Source organism: Hyposmocoma kahamanoa, unplaced genomic scaffold, assembly GCF_003589595.1.
Source record: "Hyposmocoma kahamanoa isolate Upper Pololo Valley unplaced genomic scaffold, ASM358959v1 62, whole genome shotgun sequence".
Taxonomy (NCBI): Eukaryota; Metazoa; Arthropoda; class Insecta; order Lepidoptera; family Cosmopterigidae; genus Hyposmocoma; species Hyposmocoma kahamanoa.
In genome coordinates, this window is record NW_020653850.1 from 5,292,684 (window position 1) to 5,314,809 (window position 22,126).

General features: G+C 36.1%; 1 long non-coding RNA gene across 1 annotated transcript in view; it reads right to left on the minus strand.

The window, feature by feature from the left end:
• Positions 1-4,399: 4,399 nt before the first annotated feature.
• The window catches only part of LOC113229624, a 152,393-nt gene continuing 134,666 nt past the window's right edge, over positions 4,400-22,126 (minus strand). The window contains exon 3 of the long non-coding RNA XR_003310427.1: positions 4,400-4,528. This is a non-coding gene — a long non-coding RNA (uncharacterized LOC113229624). The remainder of the gene's footprint in view (positions 4,529-22,126) is intronic.

Consider the following 22,126-nt stretch of genomic DNA (forward strand, 5'->3'; position numbering starts at 1 on the left):
TTTTTTAATAATTTTGTTTTATTTTTGTAACAGCCCCATTTGTTTACTAATATTATGCTTCCCAAAATTCGAAAAATAAAACAAAAAATGAATTTTGTGAAAAAAACGGAAACGACAAACAAAATAAAAACAGAACAGGTCCAAAAATTAAGTTGACGTAGTGTGCGTTGGAGGTGTCGCGATACAGCGCTTGCAATATAACAATAATAATGCGCTAGACAACTAAACAGATTACGGTTAGCTTATATATAAGACCCACTGCTGGACACAGGTCTCCTCTAACAATGAGAGGGCTTGGGCTGTAGTTCCCACGCGCGGACCCAAAGCGGACCCGGAACTTGACATACATAATTAAATTTCTCTACAGATGAGTGCAGGTTACCTCACCATGTCGTCCCTCACGCTCGTGTTAAGTTTCAAATAAAATTTGGCACATAAAGTCCGAAAACTCAGAGGTACAAGCTCGGATTCGAACCCACGGCCTCTGCTCGAAAGGTGGTAGGTCAAATCATTAGGCTACCACCGTTTAACCACACCATTAGGTCTCAAAATAGCTAATTCCCTGCACTACCTGTACGAATAGCAATGGAGATGATATTTGGGGCACTACTCAGAACACCCAGACCAGAACTAATTTAGAAGGTTTGTTCACCAAACTGGTTTTACCGGCAACTAAACCCAGGAACTCCTGATCCAGCACCCATAATACAAGCTGTTGGACAACCGATGTCTTCATATATTCTAATTTGAAACGATCGAATAGTTTAGCCACAACTATACCATTAATTTGTGCCCAACCTTGAAATTCTAATGTATGGTAATGGAGGTGGTCAGTATGTGGCCTAACCCTAATGTAAATCACAACTTATTTATTAAAACTTAAGCCTAACTTAATATACTCGGTTTTAAGCTAGTTAAAGATGTCGTCTTGTACCTGTCGTCATACTTTAAGTGAAGATGAATAATATCTTGTCATTTTCATTGAATTTTTACGTGGAGATTTTAATAAATCTTAATTAATCTCTATTAAGAAATAATTCTATTAAGGAATGCCAAGACATACAATAGTAATTTGTTATGCAAGGCTGCAAAGTTGTTGTTTGACGCAAGTGCTTGTATTGAAACCTGAACAAGCGAAGCGTTCGGAGTTGAAAAAAAAATTCAGAGCGCAGCGAGGGTTTCCAGTCACGAGACGCAAAACAACTTTGCTGCCGAGCGAAACACACAACTTTCACCTCACTACAGTAAGGAAAATGGTAAATAAAAGAAAAAAAACAGTTGAACTATAACAAATCAGTTTTAATAAACAAAATTGTTATCGTTGTCAATTTAATGTCAACGATGATAAGAATAAAATATACCAAAGGATTTGTATTACATTTTTTCTTTTTTTTTTATAGCATCGAGGGACGGGACGAGCAAGTCGTGCGTCTGATAGTAAGCTACACGCCTGCCCTTAACTGTTGCAGTGCCACTCAGAGCTTTAAATCGCAAAGATTTGAGGGGCACTGCCACTGCGTTTGTCACCTTGAGACGTAAGTTGACAAGTCTCATGTGCCTGTAATTTCACCAGCACCCTTATCCTTCATAACCCGAACACAGTAATGCTGACATTACTGCTTGGCGGCAGAAATCGGTAAGGTGGCAGTACTTCCCTGGACGAACTCTTTCACAAGGCGCTCTACTGCTTCTTACTGCTACATCGCGTAGTTGAACGTATCATTATGTTTTTTTTTCGTCAAGTTCGAATTTTAAAAACCTTTTCCACGCTAGCGTGGAAAAAACGCTTTTGCGCGCAGATTTCTAATGAGAAAGAAAGCCTTTCCGAGCTAGTAAGGTGAAAAAGAAATATAAATAATGTATCTTTAATTGTGTGTTTTTATTCAAATAACGAAAATATAGCTAAAAATGTACACAAAATTCATAGCGCAGTGGCGCAGCGGTTTTGCTCGGGGACGCGCCTTAATAGTTAAAGTTTGGTTTCGAAGTAATTTGGTTTCCAAATTTCTTAGGTGGTCGTTATTGAAATGATATCAATTTAATTGGACGACTTTTAAAACTTAATAACGATGAATAAGGATCTTAAGAGTCAATACCATATTTTTTGGGTCCTAATAGGGTTCATTTTGCTTGGTTCGAACGACAGGAACACTTCTTTTATTTCAGAATATATTTTTTTACAAATGATATTAATACCATTTAAAAAATGTATATTCATAAATCTGTTCTATTTAGTTCAGTTGATGTAAAAAACATAATTGGTATTTGTAAAGTATTTATTGAATAGCGGTTTTCTTGTAAAATTTCGAGATAAGTTTGTTTTTTTTTAGATCATTCAAATTTTTAGGAATCGTGTTTTCACAACGTACAGTAATCAGTGTACATTCTCAATTTTACTATATTTCTTTTCCAAAGCGATTGATTCAACAATTTCAATGTTATGCGGAATTAACCAAAGCCATTTAAAATAGTATAGTCTAATAAGACGATAAGGGTATTTGTGTCTCGATAACTAAAAACGTTAGAATGATACTAAACAAATTTTAAAGCTTATTTATTTGTTTTAATTTCTTTCAGTTTACTAACACAGATTATCGAGCGGTTTGAAATTGATTTTGTTTATTGTAAATTTCGTAAGCGTCAGTTGACAAAATTTATTACACCTTGTTAACGTAACTATATTATTTTTTTAATTCTCAGGCGTCTCTTCTTTGTCGCTAAATGTAAAGAAAAGTTATTTAATTTCAATTTTTACTAAGTCGATTTTAAGAGAAGTTAATTTAAATAATTTAAATCTAATTCTTCTTTATTTAAATATAAACGTTACTATCTTATATTGCCACTTTCGTTCCACTAAAAAATGCGTGAAGTACCAGATTTATCACCACAGTATGAGTTTTATTCCTGACATTTGAGAACGATTTCATGGGAGCGGTTCCGTGGACAAGGACTGAACAAATCATACCGTGGTTACCTAAGTAACTAATGATAACTAAGTTTACAAAATGGGTATATTGTTTTTACAAATTGAAAGGTATAAGACCGAAAGTGTATTTACAACAGGCTGTTGATTACGATGATAATGAAATGTTGTCCTTGTAGTTATGAAAGTTTTATATTAAATTTGAGCTTGAAAATTACGATCACATTACCGTAGAGAACAGAACAGAAGTAATAAAAACAAAAGCCTGAAGAAAGTAGAAATAAATATAATATTACTTACGTATTTTTTACAAAGTAATGTGCGATAGCAACCCGGTTCCACAAGATTTTATCAAACTTCAACAAACTCGGATTACATTTCTGTTCGTTTTAAAACTTAACATCACAATACTTGACAGCGAAACTCGGAAAATATATACCAAAGAACAAATCCGCCTTCCTTTTCAAGCCCGGCTTTGTTACTTTGTTGTTAGAAGTCGATTTAGAATACGAAAAAGGGAAAACACAAAGGAGTTCAAGAAATGTAAGACGAAGTCTTTTTTCTTTTTCATAAGTTTCAGATACATCTTTTAAGCAATGTTAATCCGGTGGAAGTACAATTTAGAGTTAAAATAAAAATATGAAATGAATAGCCACATGTTTATAGATAGTTTTATAATGTGACTTTGGTAAATGGACGTATTAAGAAACGTCGTGAAGCATTGACCTCTTCATTTCTCAAGTAAAGGGAAATAATAACAGATTCAGGCGTTATTTTTCGGAAACCCTTGTCAATAAAAATGGATGTTAATTACTCTTCTACTTTTGAGTATACTTTTCATGCTGGTATTTATCACTATAGTTGCGCTTGTGTTTTTATTATCGTTTTTTTTCGTTACACTCTTGACAGAGCGATCGTGGTCATCACTGAGTTTATTTGTTAGGGGCTGATGTGGCTCGGCTCACTATATCTTGCCATCTCTCCCTGTTAGTGGCATCCCCCGTTCACTCATGCAAAGAACCACCCACCACGAACTTCGTTTAGTCTGGTATCATCTACCCTGCCCCGTACGACTAGATGCTCTATGGAGTCAAAGCTCAGTGTTGAGATGTGCCCGAAGAACTTTAGGATGCGAGTTTGTATTACAGCAGACAGCTGCTGCTTGATGCCGAGTTCTTAGAGTACGGAAACGATTGTGCGAAACTCTGTCCACGATATCCCAAGCATTCTTCTCCAACACCACATTTCCAGAGCGTCTGGCTATTTAGCCGTCATTTATTTCCCTATTATTTAAACGAAGAAAATATTGAACACAAGCGCAGCTATTTTGCACAATTTAACCTTCGGTTTACGGAACGGCAAAGTAAGGTAAACCCATTTTTATTAAAATGGAAAGAAGGCGTAATGATTTTCTGGTCGGTATCACGTATTTTCCGTTACTGCTACCAGGGCCGTATAATTCTCAAGCAGTGGAACCGGGCATGTGACCGTGCAAAGGATGCTTACTGTAAAATTGCTCACCGTTCCCCGCGCGCGGCGCGAGGCGGGCGGGCGCCGCCAGCGCGACTAGCGCGAGCGCACACCACCATGACATCACAACCACACCTGTAACAATGATACAAATATTATTTAATAAGCATCCAAACTCTTGTGATCTGTTGAACAGATCGAGTACCTACCTAGGTTTTGATAGATAGATAAACACTTTTTTCACTGATATAACACAAACACAGATTAAACATAAAGAAAAAAACGTAACATTATTATCATAAATATGAAAGGGCGCTGATTCTGAATATGCTAAAGTTTCTTATGGCGCTAGTTTTCAATCAGGACTAACGAGAGGGATTAAATTTGTAAGCAAAAATATAACGAGTAAGCCTAAAGTTATATATTGAGATAATATACCTAATAGAGTGTAAATAGTGTATCCAAAATAACCTATCTAATAACTGAGATGGTGTAGTCGTCAACCAGTTATGTCTAATATTAATGCAAACCACCCTATATTTTACACTCAGAGTTAAACATATAAAAAATCGAATCTGCCAATTTGCGAAGTACCTAGCGTAAAACAACATTGTAACTGGTAGATTCGATAGATGTTTTCCATAGAAAACCATGGAAAGTGGTGCATTCGATAGCTTTAAGACTAGAAATAAACACATATACTATCGAAAGTGCTAGTTACAACTTTGTCGAAATTACATCCACCTAGACCACTATCGAATCTCCCCTTTTCGATAGTTTTTCTTGTGTAACCATTAGTCAGTAGCCATCTGGTCACATTGATAAGAAAAAACGACATAAAGAACTAATTATTTTAAAAATAGTAAGGAACTAGTTACATAAGGGATATTTTAGATCATTTATTTTTGATATTATGGAGGGATATAACAAAATTTTAACTACTTATCGAGTTAATTATAATTTTTTTCGTTAGACATGGTTTCACCGTGACGTTGTTGTTTATGTTTTAATACGAAATTAACCATCATCAACCTCGGCTATTCTTTTATAAACTCCGATTTAAAAAAAAGCAAAAAGCAAAACAAACAATAAGTAACTGAAACAAGCTAAGAGTAAACGAAAGAGACATGACCTCACTCTCTCACATCGCATCGCGGCGAATACTGCCGATTCTGTCAGTTACGAACTGTGCGCGTACACCGTCGCTTTAGAACAGTATCGAAGGTACCTTATCCGATAATGTTTGTAGCTCATAGTGTGAAGTACCGATAGCAGTCAATTTAAAACTTCCCTTAATATGATTTTTTTTCACCGAACTGTATATTTTTCTAATAGTGTATCATATACTCTTACAATTGATGCAATAAAAAAATTTAGATTTTGCAGTTTCGATACTGTTTGTTGCGGCAGTCGATTTGAAACTGCCTCGAAAAGCTACAGTTTTAGCTATTGCCATACATTGGACATTATCCCTGTCAAAAATACTTGAGCGAATCTTAAATAATTGCCTTAAAGATTATCTCGAGAAATATGTCATAATTTCCAAAAACCAGTATGGATTTCGAAATGGCATTTCTACAGAAAACGCAATTGCTGACTTAACTGGTTCATTAGTAGACAAAATGGATAATAAACAGAAGTGCTATGGAATATTCCTGGATCTGAGTAAAGCATTTGACACTGTCTCTGTCCCAATCCTTATTAAAAAACTGGAACAGATTGGAGTCCGTGGGAACGCACTAAACATTTTTATTGATTATTTATCAGGACGTACACAGTGTGTAAAAATTAATTCCTTCAGTAGTGACGATGAATTGCTGAATTACGGCGTGCCCCAGGGAAGCATTTTGGGTGCAACCCTTTTCCTGGTCTACATAAATGATATGTGCATGCTAAAGCTCCAGAACTGTGAGATTTTTACATACGCAGACGATACTGCGCTTCTGGTATATGATGTGGACTGGGAAAAGGCAAAAATGAGAGCGGAATCTTCTCTGAGAGTAGTCATGGAATGGCTATCTGCTAATTTATTAACACTCAACATCAACAAGACCACCTACATACGTTTTAATTTATCTCGGTCTGATCCTCCAGCATGCTCAAAATCTATAAAAGCACACATTTGCATTAGCAACTGTAATTGCCTTACCCTTACAAGATCTAATTCTGTAAGATACCTAGGAGTTCAAGTGGACGAAAGATTAAATTGGAGTCACCACATTGACAAAATTTGTGGAAGGGTAAGAAAGTTGATATATGTTTTCAAAAATCTGCGACACTGTGTTAACTCTGATACGCTTCTTCTAGTGTACCGTTCCTTGTGCGAGTCTATAATATCGTATTGTATAGCCATTGGGGGTGGTGCAGGTAAGTCGCACCTACTGTCCCTTGAACGGGCACAAAGAGCGGTGCTAAAGACTATTTTATTTAAGCCAAGAGACTACTCCACTGCAATGTTATACTCCAAATCACAGGTTCTCACGGTGAGGCAATTATTTATATTGAAATGTGTCTTGCGGCACTCAAATCTACCACTCGACCCAATCACTCTTAGCAGGCGTCGAGGTTTTCCTGTTTGCGATATCAAACGACGCCATACTGCTTTTGCTGGCGGACAATTACCTGCACTAAGTGCGAGACTTTACAATAGAATTAACAAGTCCTTAAACATATATATATTAAACAAGTATGAAGTCGGAAATAAACTTAAAAATTGGTTGCGGACGTTATCTTACGAGACGACAGAAGAGCTTTTGGACAAAATCTCATAAATTACTTATTTTAATTTATATTATCCTATCTTGACTATCCTTTTATTGCACTCAACACCACACATACAATCACTCTCACACATATACTCACCCACAAGCTCACACACACACACACACACACACACACACACACACACACACACGCGCCCACACTATGAGCCTTAACCACACGTTTACGGCACCACACTACATCTAGTTAATTGCAATCCAATGATTGGTTATGTTTCATGATTATAACGGAGAATCTTCATAACACTGTTAACACAGGTCTAGAACCTACAATAGTTTTATGATGGTTTAATTATTGTTTGCTTGTAGTACAACCAATTTGTATTTTTGTTTTGTTTTTAAGAAAACAAGTGCTGCTGTACTTAATATGAATAAAAGTTTTATTATAAGTTTTTATTTCATCACACAAAATCAACGTTTCATGCTGTTTGCAGGTCACGGCCAACTGAGAAGGTATTAATTAGTAGCAGTAGAGCTCCTTGTGAAAGAGTTCGTCCAGGGTAGTACTGCCACCTTACCTATTTCTGCCGCCAAGCAGTAATGTCAGCATTACTGAGTTCCAGTTTTGAAGGGTAAGCATGCTGGTGAAATTACAGGCACATGGGACTTGTCAACTTACGCCCCAGGGTGACAGTCGCAGTGGCAGTGCCCCTCAGATCTTTGCAACTGAAAGCTCTGAGTGGCACTGTTATTGTCATGGATAGGCGTGTAGCTTACCACCAGACACGACTTGTTCGCCCCGTCACGTCAAAAAAATAGTCATCAATTATGTCTAATACGAATGCAAACCAAAGTTGATACAACGAATTGGCAACATTTGACTGGACTCCAATGAGCATAATGTTGCCATACCAGGGCCACCGGAATCACTCGAGTATTTACACAAAAAATATATGAATGTCATCGTAGTAAAAACATTATGGTATTCATAATAACAATAAATATTACCTTATTTCTAATTTACTAAAGAATATAATTCTTCAAAAGATTCTTGAAACATTCTAAAGATTTGATTGTTGGCACGACCGCCAACTTCAGCATACATCACCTATTAACATTCCTCGGTAGCTTTCTAAGGTCCTTTATCATATCCAGGACCTAAAACATACATGAATCTTATCTATGTAGCAACATATATACTAACTGAGAAGTAATCCCGAGACGCAAGTTTCTTATAATTTATGCCTAATGTCGCCCATCTCAAAAATTGTACATTTGTCAGGAAGATGAAGAAAAAAGCTGAGACATAACTGATGCGCAAAGCGGAAGAATTTGAGATAAATTACTGTCATTCTAGACAGCCATCGACATTAGGCATAAATTACATTCTATAATTATATAAAATTTTCAGAAGATATTCTTGTGATAGAGTTCGTCCAGGGAAATACGGCCATCTTAACTATTTTTTACTTAACTACTTAAAATTTCAGATATATATTTTGTGACTTTCATGTGATAAAAGCACTATTGACGTTACACCTATGACGTATAACCGACCCTGAGACATAAGCAGACTAGTCCCATGTTACTATAATTTCAACAGCACACTTACTCTTTAAGACTGGACACAGTAATGATCACATTACCTCTTGGCGGCACAAATAGGTAAAGTGGTCGTATTTCCCTAGATGAACTCTTTCACAAGGAGCTCTACCGCTGCTTACAAAAATTGATATAATAAAGGGTTACCTATCAGTTGTCCGAAATGACACTTTCCAGAAATAACGTTTGGTCGAAATTTCATAACCGCGAAAGTAATTTTAAGAGGAAAACGTTTTTTCTTTTAAACCTCACTTAACCTGACCTAATCGTATCTTTGCGATAAACATTCAACATATCCTGAAAGAACAACTGTTTCGCTATAATTCGGTTTTCGGTGTAATGAGAATTCGAACAAACGTTCGGACAAAACGGAAAAAAGCGCAAGCGCACACGCTTTGTTAATTATTATTCGTTACAGTAATTATTTATTTAAAATTTCTTCTGTTTTATTTTTGAATGATTGTTAAATATATAGTTCGTAATAAGACATGTTGTGCTTTCCACTTTGTCATGTATTTAAATTTGTAGTCGCAAACTGTTATGTATTTCCTTTGGTAACGTATGTGTGTGTACTGTGCTCTTATGCAAAATAAGAAATGATTTCTATTCTATTCTATTCTATTAATTTTAGCGTGTCCTTAAGCATTTATGGCTATGGCAGAATATCAGCGAGGGCAATATGCTCGATTGTGATCAATTTCCATTTACCTTCACAATACAAATAAATCCTCTTATCAGTTTCCGCATTTCTTTCATTTATTGCTTTCTATTCTAAACATCTGACGTTCTCTGCACAGGGACCATCACTTAAGAGTTTAAGTGCCGGTCAGTTGGAAATATAATATCCCTTTCAGTTGGGAAAATATCCACTCGCTACTCGGTTTCGTATTACTAAGATGTTTTTGTTGACCGTTATTTTACGGATATATAAGAGACTTCAATTCACATATTATCTTTAAGAGGGATGAAAAAGGTAACATTGATGATGACCTCGGTCATTACCGAATACCGGTTTGCCCACTAGTAAGTTTTCTTTCTTTATCGTATCGATGGCATACACTATAATGCTTGCCAATGTGGTAAAAGGATTTGACTAAGATTTGCCAGGCCTACACAAAAGTTATGGTACGTTGTTCGGGGAGTTCTTCCCCTTTGGTGCATTAGTAGTGAGTAATTTAATTATTTGTTTTCTATTTGAATTATGTAATTTTCATTTCATTGTTTAAATACATTTTACAGTATTAAAATAATATGTTATGCAATATCGTTTTTGGTTCATTCGATATGCTGGTTAGCTAGATATGACACTGTAGATTCATGTTCTTTTCTTTTATCTGATTTTATTTTTACTCCTAGGTTCGACAAGAACGGGTCTATTAAAAAAAGCCTCGACCAGGACACTGCTCTTTCATTTCAAGGTCAATACCTAGAGACTGACGAACTCGCTAGCCCCAACGGTTTGAACTGTGGGCGCTCGATGAGGAGGTCCCGAGTTCCACTTTGAGAAACGAACTTTTCTAAATTGGTTCTGGTGGTTGATCTGAATAGTGCCCTAAGTGGATTCCGTCGCTGTGGTACTCATAGTACAGGACATTTCCTAGTTTGAGATCAGGGACTTTGTTTGCTTGTCTGGTCATCAAAAGAAATTAATCAATTCACATAGGAAATGACGTTCAGTAAATAAAAACTTGTTAATATAAGATGTTCATGAAGTCAAATTTTAAGTTATTATTAGATGTTATTATTGATAGAACAGAAAATAAGAACACCAATCCAAGTTCTGTGCAGGGATATCGTATTTATGTACTAGTTTCAAGAAAATCTTACACTAATCCTTATTTCTCAAAATCCAGTTAATTTAAATATTTAATACTTCATCTATTCTCGCAACGCACTCAGCATGCGTATGTTTAAAAAGATTTATTCTTACTTGAGTACATTTTTGCTGGCCTTGTTTGATAATGCGCAGTAGGTCGCACAAGCCATTAAGTATGAACGATAAAGCGAAAGCACTTGTCGATTTGACTAATTTAATGTATGTAGCTACGCCTCTTTAAAACTAAATTACCGCTTAAGCTATTCATAAGATTAGTGCTAGCTAACACTTTTTTTCGACCTGCAGTGTAGACACTGACAGAAAATTAGATTAGATCCAAGGGAACATGTTGTTTCTCTGTGTGTATTCAAGAGTTGATATTTAAAAGTGATAGAATGCCCATTTGCCTGAGGAGTTGCCAGGGATGGATGGCCCTTATTTCGTCTTAATTTGTGGTTACATACTTGATTATTTCAGAATAAGAATTTAACTTTCCTAGTAACCTTATTCAAGGTTCTTCTAATATTGAATTAGACAACTCGTAACCGTGGAGCGTGTAACGGTTCTGTTATATTGTGGTAAGGAACATGCAACTAGTTATCACGCTAATCATTTAGACACATCCAGTAGCAGTAGAGCTCCATGTGAAAGAGTTCGTCCAGGGAAATGCTACCACCTTCCCTATTTTCTCCTCCCAGGCGACGTAACAGTGACCTCAGATTTTCGCGATTTAAAGCGCTAAGTAGCAAGTAACTGTTATGGGTAGGCGTATCACTTACCGCCAGGCGCACGACTTGTTCGTCCCGTCGTCGATTGATGTTATAAAAAAACAGATAACTCTTCCAGATTCTTCAGAATACAATTTCCAAATGTTCTTGGTACATTTGTCTATAAATTAATAAAGTCAATCGGTCGCAATAAATATTTACGATATACTAACTGAAATATATTGTTCGCTTATTAATTGCCCACTAGGTACCTGTGACCTGTATCAATAAATTCAATAGTTCATAAAGTTAATTGTCCCTAGAAGTCTTTAATGGCGATTTATAAGGAAATGTAGTATTACAATAATACTATAATGCGCTGAAGCTATAAAACCGCTGGACCATTTGTTTACACTTAGTTTGTGCTACTTGACTTTTCAAACTCTTGACATTAAAAAAAGTATTTTAGTGGCAGTAGAGTTCCTTGTGAAAGAGTTCGTCCGGAGAAGTACTGCCACCACAATTATTTCTCCTGCCAAGCTGTAATGTGAACATTACTGCGTTCCGATTTTGAATGGTCAGGGTGCCGGTGAAATTACAGGCACATGGGACTTGTGAACTTTGTCTCAGAATAAGCTATTTAAAGCGCTGAATGGCGCTGCAAATTGGACGTAGTTAAACAAAACGGATCCAATCCACAAAATTATAAAAAAATGAGTTATATGTACCAAACCGTTCCTAAAGTCTAACCCCTTAGATCAGCAAAATAATTCAACGTATACACAGAAATAAATATCTCTGGAATTACATGAAATTAAAAGTTTTAATAATAAAACAAGAATGAGAAACATTTTTAAAGTTCAAACTGCCAAATCTCGAAAGTGACTGGATGTGCCTTGGATCCTTTTTGTTTAACTACGTCCAATTCGTCCTGTCCCTTGGTATGATAAAAAAAAATTGGAAGTGAATGAAACCCTATTTTTAATTTTAGTAGATAAAAGATAAAACTTCACTTTTGTTAAAGGTTTCCCCTAAAAGGAGGGTCAGGCCACTACTAACTGGCCACAAACAAAAAGAGAATTAGACCGACAGAAATTCGAAATGAGACCGACTACCTTTTAGACAAAAATAACAAGGGCAGTATTAACCAAACTGCTGACTTGAAAAGACAAGTGCCCCAGAATATATTCTACAGGCAGACAGGAAACTTAGTTTAAAAAATGTTTTTAAGCGGAAAACCTAAAAAAGATGGTATATCATATATATTCATACCAAATGACCGAAATCCACAAGTCTAGAACAAATCAAAAAGTGTTGTAATCAGAAATACATATACCCATACATTTTGTTATTTCTATTTCCCGTAGTTCTATCACGAGCATGCTCACCAACCAAGTTTCCAGATATCTTCTGACTAATAAACTTTGTTGAACAAGTCCTGATCTCTCCTCAATATCACCAAGTTACTATTACAGTTCAAAAACAGTAGAGCTAACGTGCGATGTGTAGTCGTAAACATGCATTAGACTGACCAATTAACTTTGCTGTGCTGGGCCAATATTCGCGTTTTGGGAAGTTCATTACGTCTAACAATCTATCAAAAGGGGAACTTCTAAAATGACCGACGAACTTCATAAGCCATCATAATCCTGTGTTATAGTTTATCTACGACGGAGTGGTTCCATTTTGACAACATCTCACAGTTTTTAGGTACCATAATTATGTGTGCATTGTTTTGTTCCTTTACAATTATATCCTGTTCCTCTTTCGGTCGACTAGAAAGACTGGGACACTCCATCCTTAAATATATTTTTTTTATATCAAGTGGTGGGACAAACAAACTGCGTGTCCGCTATTAAGCGACACTCCTGTCCATAGCTGTAGCAGTGCCACTCAGAACTTTAAATCGCAAAAACCACTAACATAAAATTTTAAATTTTAGTTGAAATGAATAAAAAAAAATAACTTTACCCAAATTATGTTCAGGCGACCGAAAACAGCCTTTTTAAAAATAAAATTTATTTAATGGAGAGAACAAAAGTTTGTACCAATGCCACAACAAGTCTAATCTTCAAATCATAAAATAAATATTGCATTAATTCGCTAATTGCATGGGTTGCATTCGGGGCAGCGCCTTAACTTACCCTGGACTTAACTTCTCCCTCATCTAGTCGGAACTGCATCCTGCAGCTTCCGGGAACGTCCTCGTTCCGTGGTTCCATCTTCGTAATGTCCTTTGCTCTCTTAAATTTTAGTTCGTAGAGTTTGCAAATTACGTATATTATCAAAATGGTGTAGAGTATGGCCAGTCGACGTCTTCAGGTTCTAGGATAGCTTCGGCTCTGTTTACGAGTTCATGGATGTCGTCTAATTGTATCTTCTAATTCTATGTTGAGATGCACGGATACCGGAACATCATCATCACTTCTTTTGGTAGTGGAATAACTTCATTTATTTAAATCTTCGTGACATGTGTCTGCAGCGTTGTATTCATGAAATGAATCTGACATCCATCTGTAGTGGTGATGATGTAAGTACCTATTATCTTTCTGTATTCCGTCTTATCTCCACATCTTGTTTTCAGGATCTCTTCTTGAGTAGTTATTATCAGCCAGCTGTTGTCTTTTAATCGTTGTATTTTGCCATGTTTCAGGTTCATGTGCGCGCGTGTGCAGTTAGGTTGCAGGTGCTGGATGAGCTGGATTAGGCAATCTTCATTGTTTCTTATACTTCTTGCGTCTAGTTGTTTGCAGATGTGCAGATCATTTATGATGCGGCGGCAGTGCTTCTCTACGTAGGCATACTCATCGATTCCCAGTGCAAGGTATTTGGATTTAGGTATTATAGTTAGGTTTTGTTTATCGGGAATGGAATAGGAATGTAATAAATCGTGCATTTCAGGGTAGACCGAAGGAATAACTAAAATAAAGGCAAGTGTTTGTTCTGTGCTATACGCTTTTATCTCTATAGTTCTTTTAATCTCGTGAATTTTATTTGGGTTTATTTCTACTGCGGAATGAAATGAGAACTGACTATGCAAGGTACGTATTTCGTCTAGTAAACTATGTGGATTAATAATACTAGGGTGCATTATACCTAACTAAGAAAATGTAAGTGCATCTTCTAAAATAATAAATTTCTCTAAAATTAATTGCAGACTGAAATGAATCTGTATGTAAATATCTCAAAATAAAATATTTGTATTAAGTACGCTAGTTGTTGTGGTAACATTCTGTAACATAGATAAAAGTTTATTTTAGTTGTTGTGGATATTCTTAAGATGTGCTTAGACAATAGAATTTTTCTGAGAGTTTCTGATGTAGTTAACTCTACTTTGAATCTTACTTATTTCTGACTCGTGAGGACCGACCTGCAACAAGATGTGGTCTTCGTAATAGCTTAAAATGCACTCTAATGGATTTAGAGTTGGGGTGTTTTCCTATTATTTCAGCCACGTTGTTTGAATGAAGGTGAATGATCTGATAGGGTCCTTTAAATACTGGTTTCGTCTTATCGTTACGTACTGTTTTAGCTACCTGCTTACACACGGTTTCACCTATTTTAAAGGCTATCTCCTCCGCATCTTGTTTACGTTTCGCTATGACCTGTTCTTTATTTTTGGATGTGAGCGCTGCGACGCACTCTTGAACAGCTTCCGCGTTACTACGGTGTTTCCTAACATAGTCTTGGTAAATTCGAGAGGGTGGTAAATTTCTAAAGGGATTCTGGATGCAGTGTGACCAAATAAGAGTTGATGTGGCGTATAGCCTGTTGCAGAATTAATTGCGTTGTTATAAGCAATTAGTGCTTAGGTCATTATAGAACCTCCGGTTTCGTACGCGGCCGAAGGGGTTTCAATAGGGTAACATTTATTCGTTATTCTCTGAATTGTAATGATTTCTGCGATTGTGGAATGGAATCTCTCAATAGGTGAATTAGAGTTTGGGTTATATGGTGTCGTGAAATGAATGTATATTTAATCATATCGTTACCAAACTTACTGTCCGTATCTTCTTTACCCGTTCAAACAATAAACGATTCTGATTCTGATTCTGATTCTAATTGAAGAGGAAGTCCTAGTATGGAAATTATTTTTAGTAAAGCTTCAACAACATGAACGCTGCTGGTCGCTGAAAGTGGAACGGCTTGTGCATATTTAGAGAAGTTATCTATAACAGTTAGAAAAATGGCTCGTCCAGAAGAGTAAAGGTCCACGAAAATGTATTGCATTGGTTTTGTCTGGGTTTCGGTTAAGGCTAATGGTGGTCTCAACGGGTTGCGGGTCATACTTGGTTTTAAGACAGATGTCACATTTATTAATATACGATTGTATTGTAAGTAGCATATTAGTCCAATGATAGTTCCTATGTAAATATTTGTACTTGAATACCATGGTGTATAGTTTTGCCTTCGTATTTTTTAATTAATTCTGTTTGTTCGGATTTATTTTCCACGAGAGTTACACGAGATGTGCACTTGATAAGCTTAGGGCCCCTGTCGTTAAATATAGTAGTGTAGACTTTAGAGAAATCATAATATAGTTTATCGTCGTGGAAATAACAATGAAAGACTCTATTTGGAATAGTGTGCTCTTTAAGAAATTTGACGATTTCAGATTGTGTGTTATTTATATATAAAACATCTTTGATTACTGTTCTAGAATTTGTTGATCTGTTATCTACGCGATATGTTGAGCTCGAGGTGGTCCTAATATGGAATTGCTTCAGTTGTCTATCTATAGCATCAAATATGATAGGTATGCCTCTGTTTTCATTATCGTCTTGTGTATAAGCTGTGGCTACTAAATCATTTGGATGTGACGTCACTATGCTCATAGTATCAGATTCGTTTTCTAAGATTTCTTGAGCATTATCTGCCGTCAAGGTTCTATTTATGTTGTCAGTTTCAGCGCGTATATCGTCAAAGATCCTATTGTTATCGTCGTCATTATCATCTAAGTTGACCGCTAGTGAATCGATGCTGTTATGAAAAATTTTAACTCGGGAAAGGGCATCGGCGTTAGTGTTTTGTTTGCCCGTCTTATAGACAACTTGGTAATCGTATTCGGCATATATATATCGGCATATATTCGGTATATATATAATTTTGGAATTAGGAATTAGGATCTTTCAGAGACATAAGCCATGTCAGAGGTCTGTGTTCTGTGTAGATCGTGAATTTGCGACCATATAAATAAGGTCGAAAGTACTTAACGGCCCAGATAATCGCCAATAGTTCCTTCTTTATTGTCGAATATCGGGTTTCAGTGTCTGAAAGTGTTCTGGATGCGTAAGCTACCGGTTTATCTGATGCAATACCACCTTGGGATAGGACAGCACCTAGTGCTATATCGGATGCATCTGTTGTTAAGACAAAGGGATGTTCGAAGTCGGGGTATTGCAACAGTGGGGCGTTAGTAAGGACATTTTTGCATTTATGAAAAGATTCTATAAATTGAGGCGACTGAATGACTTTCGCGTTCTTTTTTAGGCACAATGTCAAAGGTTTTGTAAGTCTCACGAAATCTTTAATGAATTTGCGATAGTAACCAACCAAAATTAGAAATGCTTTAATTTCCTTTTCAGTGGTTGGGATTGGAAAATTCAGAACGGCTTTAATCTTGTCGTTGTTCGGTGTTAGTCCGCGGTCAGTCATTTCATGTCCTAAGAAATTGACTTGTTTCTGTTAAAACTCAGATTTGTCTAGTTGAATTTTAAGATTATGAAGCTTGAATCTGTAAAAGACCTCCTTGATCTTTTGATGTGCTCCTGAACGGAGACTGAGACTATAATTACGTCTAGGTAGGTTATACGTTGTCTATGCGTCTGAATAGGTGATCCATCAGTCTCTGGAATGTACTCGGGGCATTCTTTAAGCTAAAGGGCATTCTAAGGAATTCGTAATGTCCTCGTTCAGTTGAGAAAGCTGTTTTCTCAATGTCGTTTTTATGCATCTCCAACTGTTGATAACCACTAGCTAAGTCTATAGTCATGAAGTACTGTGCACGGCCTATTTTATCTAAGCTGTCGTTGATATTGGGTATAGGGTATTTAGGAATGAAACTATTTTTCCGGATTTAAATCGCGTGACCGTGGCCGTGACCGTGACCATGGGACCTGTAAAGGGCCCGAAACGTCGGTTTGTTTGAAAAAACAAATATACGCGATTTAAATCCGGAAAAATAGTTTCACGGTTGACTCAACCGTGACCATGGGACCTGTAAAGGGCCCGAAACGTCGGTTTGTTTGAAAAAACAAATATACGCGATTTAAATCCGGAAAAATAGTTTCATTCCTATGTATAACAATCGCGAAAACCTAAGAACTCGATATATAGGGTATTTGTCGTCGATTGTACGGTCATTAAGTCTCCGATAATCGATTACAAGTCTCCATTTAACATTTCCTGATGCATCTAGTTTTTTTGGTACTATATGAACGGGGCATGACCAAGGGGAAATGCTTTCCCTAATTATACCTTGTTTAAGCAAGGTATCTATTTGTTTTTGTATTTATATTCGCTGTTGCGCGGCTTGCCTGTAACCTCTAACAAATACATGGCTGTAATCTGTTAATCCTAATTGATGCTTAACTTCAAGCGTGAAAGTCAAGGGTAGTTTATCTGTATAGAAAAGGTCTCGATACTGATAGCATAATCCATGGATCTCACGCTTTTCCTCTTCGCTGAGGTGGTCTGTCCTGAGTCATTTCAGGTTTTCACAGAGCTCATGATCTATATCAAGAGTTATGTCAGTAGCATTGAAATCATGTGTTACAATTTTCTCATGAAAGGGTTCTAAATGAAAGAGGCATTTGTTGGAAATTACTTTGTGAAATTCATTACTGAGGTTTGAAATTTACCATTTTTTACTTGTATTATAGCTGCGAGTGATGTAAGCCCGTCAGTTCAACAAAAATCATCGTAAATGTAAGTACCATCTGTATAATTTGTTTTGCATGTTATAACTTGTTCACAATTAGGATTAATTTTTATATTTTTTACAGGGTAGTCAAAGTGAATGGGGATGTTCGCGTTTAAGGTACGACGTATTTTATTTTTTAAGTCAATTTGGCAAAATAGTGTCTTCAGTAAGTCGAGGCCTATAAGGCCTTTGTATTTGATGTCAAAGTCAAATAATAAAAACTTGTGCACAACATCGCTGTTGAATGCTGGGGGAAGGGGTAAGTGTGCCACCTTATCGTGTCTAGTAATGGCGTGTGCTATTTTAACTTCAAATGATTCATATTCTATGCAGTTTTGGAATATAGTGTTATTTATAACACCAGGTGAAATCATGGAGCAAGAAGTGCCTGTATCTATGAGGAACTTGCCATTAAATTCGGGTAAGTCTATATAGGGAAAATGATCTTCTTCATGGTAATTCAACTTGACTATCTTTGGTCTTCTTTAGGCAAATCCAAAGGAAAATCCTGCGTCTGGATTTGAGGGTCCTGAGTTTGGTAAACACGATCATGATTGTGTTGGGGTTGAGATTGATCTTGATAATAAGTATCATCGGGGTAGTAAGGCTCATTAGCATTTTCGCTCGAGCTAGGCATCTGTTCTGGGTAATTACAATCATAATAAAAATTATTTTTAAATTCTATTCACTCTCGCGAGATTTTAAACAAATGAAGACCGTCTTTAGACACAAATGTTGCCAAACATCTATTATCTGTAGTGTTGGCAAATATGCATGAACCGAAATTGTTCTCTATTTAGGTGATATACGTGAATTTAGTAGAAAATTCAGTCTTGCATGCTATGAACTCAAGGATCAACTGTTTTCTAGTTGTTCAAAAGATAGCAAGTAATATTTTTAACCGCTCACGCGATTCATGCGTCTCTGGAAGCATACCACACCTAGAGGTGCCGGTGATGATTTTATACCGATTTATCGGATATCGAAGTTATAACAGGTAAAATAACTAATACTAATTGCTATTTCGGTAACTACTCTAGCAAACCATAAAGTTTTTAATGCCTGGGTCTGTCATTTAAAAAAATAAATAACTTTAAAAATACGTCACGACAATCGTGTGTGTTATTGTTTGGGCTGGTGATGTCGGTGGTTATTTATTGAAAACATACCGTAAGTTGCGTTTTTTAAGTTTACCCTGAATATAAATGTTTATAAACTATACTTTAAGGAGTAATTTCATGGTAAACATGAGAACCACTCAAACGGAATATTATCATATTTACCCAAGTACACCAAAAATTTCATTAGTGCTTTTTAAGTGCAGGATTTGCGGTGTATTACTGCATTTTATTTGAGATGTTTTTGTTGGTAGTACGGAGGGTATTTATTTAGCAATGCAGAATAATAATTTTTATTTTTAAAAACTTGTATTTAAACAGAATCCTTTTCTAATTTGCGAAACCAAATAGCCGCCATTTTGCGGTAGGAGGAGCGCATCGCGTGAGCGGTTAAGGGATGAAGACACTATCCTTCAGACACTATCTTAAAGTTCTTTCTTTTATTACCTAATAAATTTTGGTATCAAGTATTCAAAACACAATCGTATTGTATAAACAATGACATTGTGATACTTTCTTTTATATAACAATGCGTGTCTTTCATAATGATATGCCAGCCAACCACTTCAATTACCTGGTTTTTAACTAAGGACGTCCATGTACCAGAGGTATGCAATTAACTTCAGAGCACCTTCCAAAACTCCTAGACCAGAACTAATTTAGAAATCGTTTCTCGAATTTGTCCTATTAGATTAAGTTGAAATAGGTAGACAACATTGGTTTCAGTATATTTCTAGCAGTTGATCTACCACATATTTAATACTTATACTGTCCATCGTCCCCATCATGTTGTCGCTGTCATGAAACGAGTTCGGAACTTTGTTTTCTACCAGTTCGGCAAACTCCAATACGACAGCCAAAAAGTGGACAAATTAACAGAAAATTGAATACCATCCATCATAATTTTTCAAAAGAATTTTTCATTCTTACGTCATTCAACAGCAGATGTTAAAGGTTGAAATAGTTAGAATGAACTTTTTTTACATTGCAATATAACACATACTTTATATATAAAATATGTTCTTACAAAGGATAGCCTCAGTCAAGAATGTTTCAGATTTGGGCTCGATGTCGCCACAAACCTTGTTTATGCAACAAACTTTTATTACTAATACAATTAAGCCTAATCTGTGACTTTTTTACAGATAAAACGTAAGTAATATAACAACAATAACATGCCAGACAACCACACCAATTAACTGATCTCAAATTAGGGAATATCCTGTGCCATGAATACCAGAGCAACGAAATTCACTCCCGTACACTACCCAAAACAACCTATTTAAAAAAGTTTATTTCGTAAATTGGTTCTAGTTCTTCATCGAGCGCCCGCAGTGCAAGCCGGGCCACTGATGTCTTTACGTCCGAAGATCGAAGTCGTACGCACGTACTTATTACATATTTACATTACCGCAATGAAAGCCTCAAATAGCTCACACCACATTAACAAATAAAGAAAACACGAACGCTAAGGTAACACGAACACTTGGACACTGACGTAGGAAAACTACAGGATCATTACGAACGATCTTAATCAACTATAATTTGACTTACCACCCATTTGCAAGAGGCGCTTTGCGTTATCTTATCTGATGCGTTCGGCAAACGACTGGGATGCACTGCAGCATTTGTATTTCGAGAAAGCTACAATTTGGGGCGAGAGTGATTTGAGGCATTTGCTCGACAAAAACGCGTAACATTGACAATATCATTTACACGGTATATCAAGATAGACTATGACTTAGCTTTCATCTATTTTGTTATCGTTGTTTCGTAAATTACAAATTTTATTAAGAACGTTATCTGAATCATTATCTTCATGCATGCATTTCTACCTGCACAGCAAGACCTCCACTTCACTTGATTTATCTGTCGAACATCTAAATACCACAGAACTATCAAAAAGTCATTAGCAGTACATTCCATCTTTATCCCACTGTAAATTCTTGGGATAAGTAATAACCCTTATTTATGGAGCTCTTGTTTCTGGTAAAAGATTAGTCTTAATGACGTTGTTGATATGAAGGTTATCCTTGCAGATGTTGAAAACTGGTACACCCATTTATAAAGATTAATATTGTTATAAATGTCACCTTTATTTCTAAGCATAAAAATAGGATGGTCATCCGAGCGTTCAAATTTCAGAAGGCATTTTTTTTTCAGCCAGCATCGCCCTTTGTTGACATTTGTTGAGTTTAGGCAAGGCTTTGTTCTTCTTTTACATTATCTATTACATTATTTACACAGTTGTAGGTATATGTGGGTCACTTTTCCCCAGGATTTCAGAAATGATTCCAAACATTAAATAATAATAAGAATTTCGATATAAGATTCCTATATACGGTTCTATCTTATTTAAAACAGATATTACTTGCATCTCATGCGTGTTGCCGTAAATGGTTTCGAAGTGAACATGCAAGTAAGTACCTATTCAACTTTCCTATCATATGAAAATCAATAAAACCTAAAGAAATAATCGTAAACTTTCTTAGGAGTTTTCACTTCTATTGCGACACTCCGTATACAGTCAAATATTTACTTATACAGAGTGTTGTAATAAGAAAAGCAAAACTAAAACAAGACTTTGTAATGCACAGGACACTTAAAATTATTATGTGAATGAATAGACTACCCATGTCGTAATAATCCAAGAAGTGAAAAAACCCAAATAAGAATCAGTGTTAGTCGAGTGGGGAGATCGCTTGTGTCCAAGTCCAACGAAGCGTAGTTATTCGAACTACATTCCGACTGCTAAATATCAATTGGAATGCTGTCGAAAAACATATTAAAAATAATTTGGTACGACTACTCGCCAACGGACATAAGATATAATTTTGATAAAGAGTTT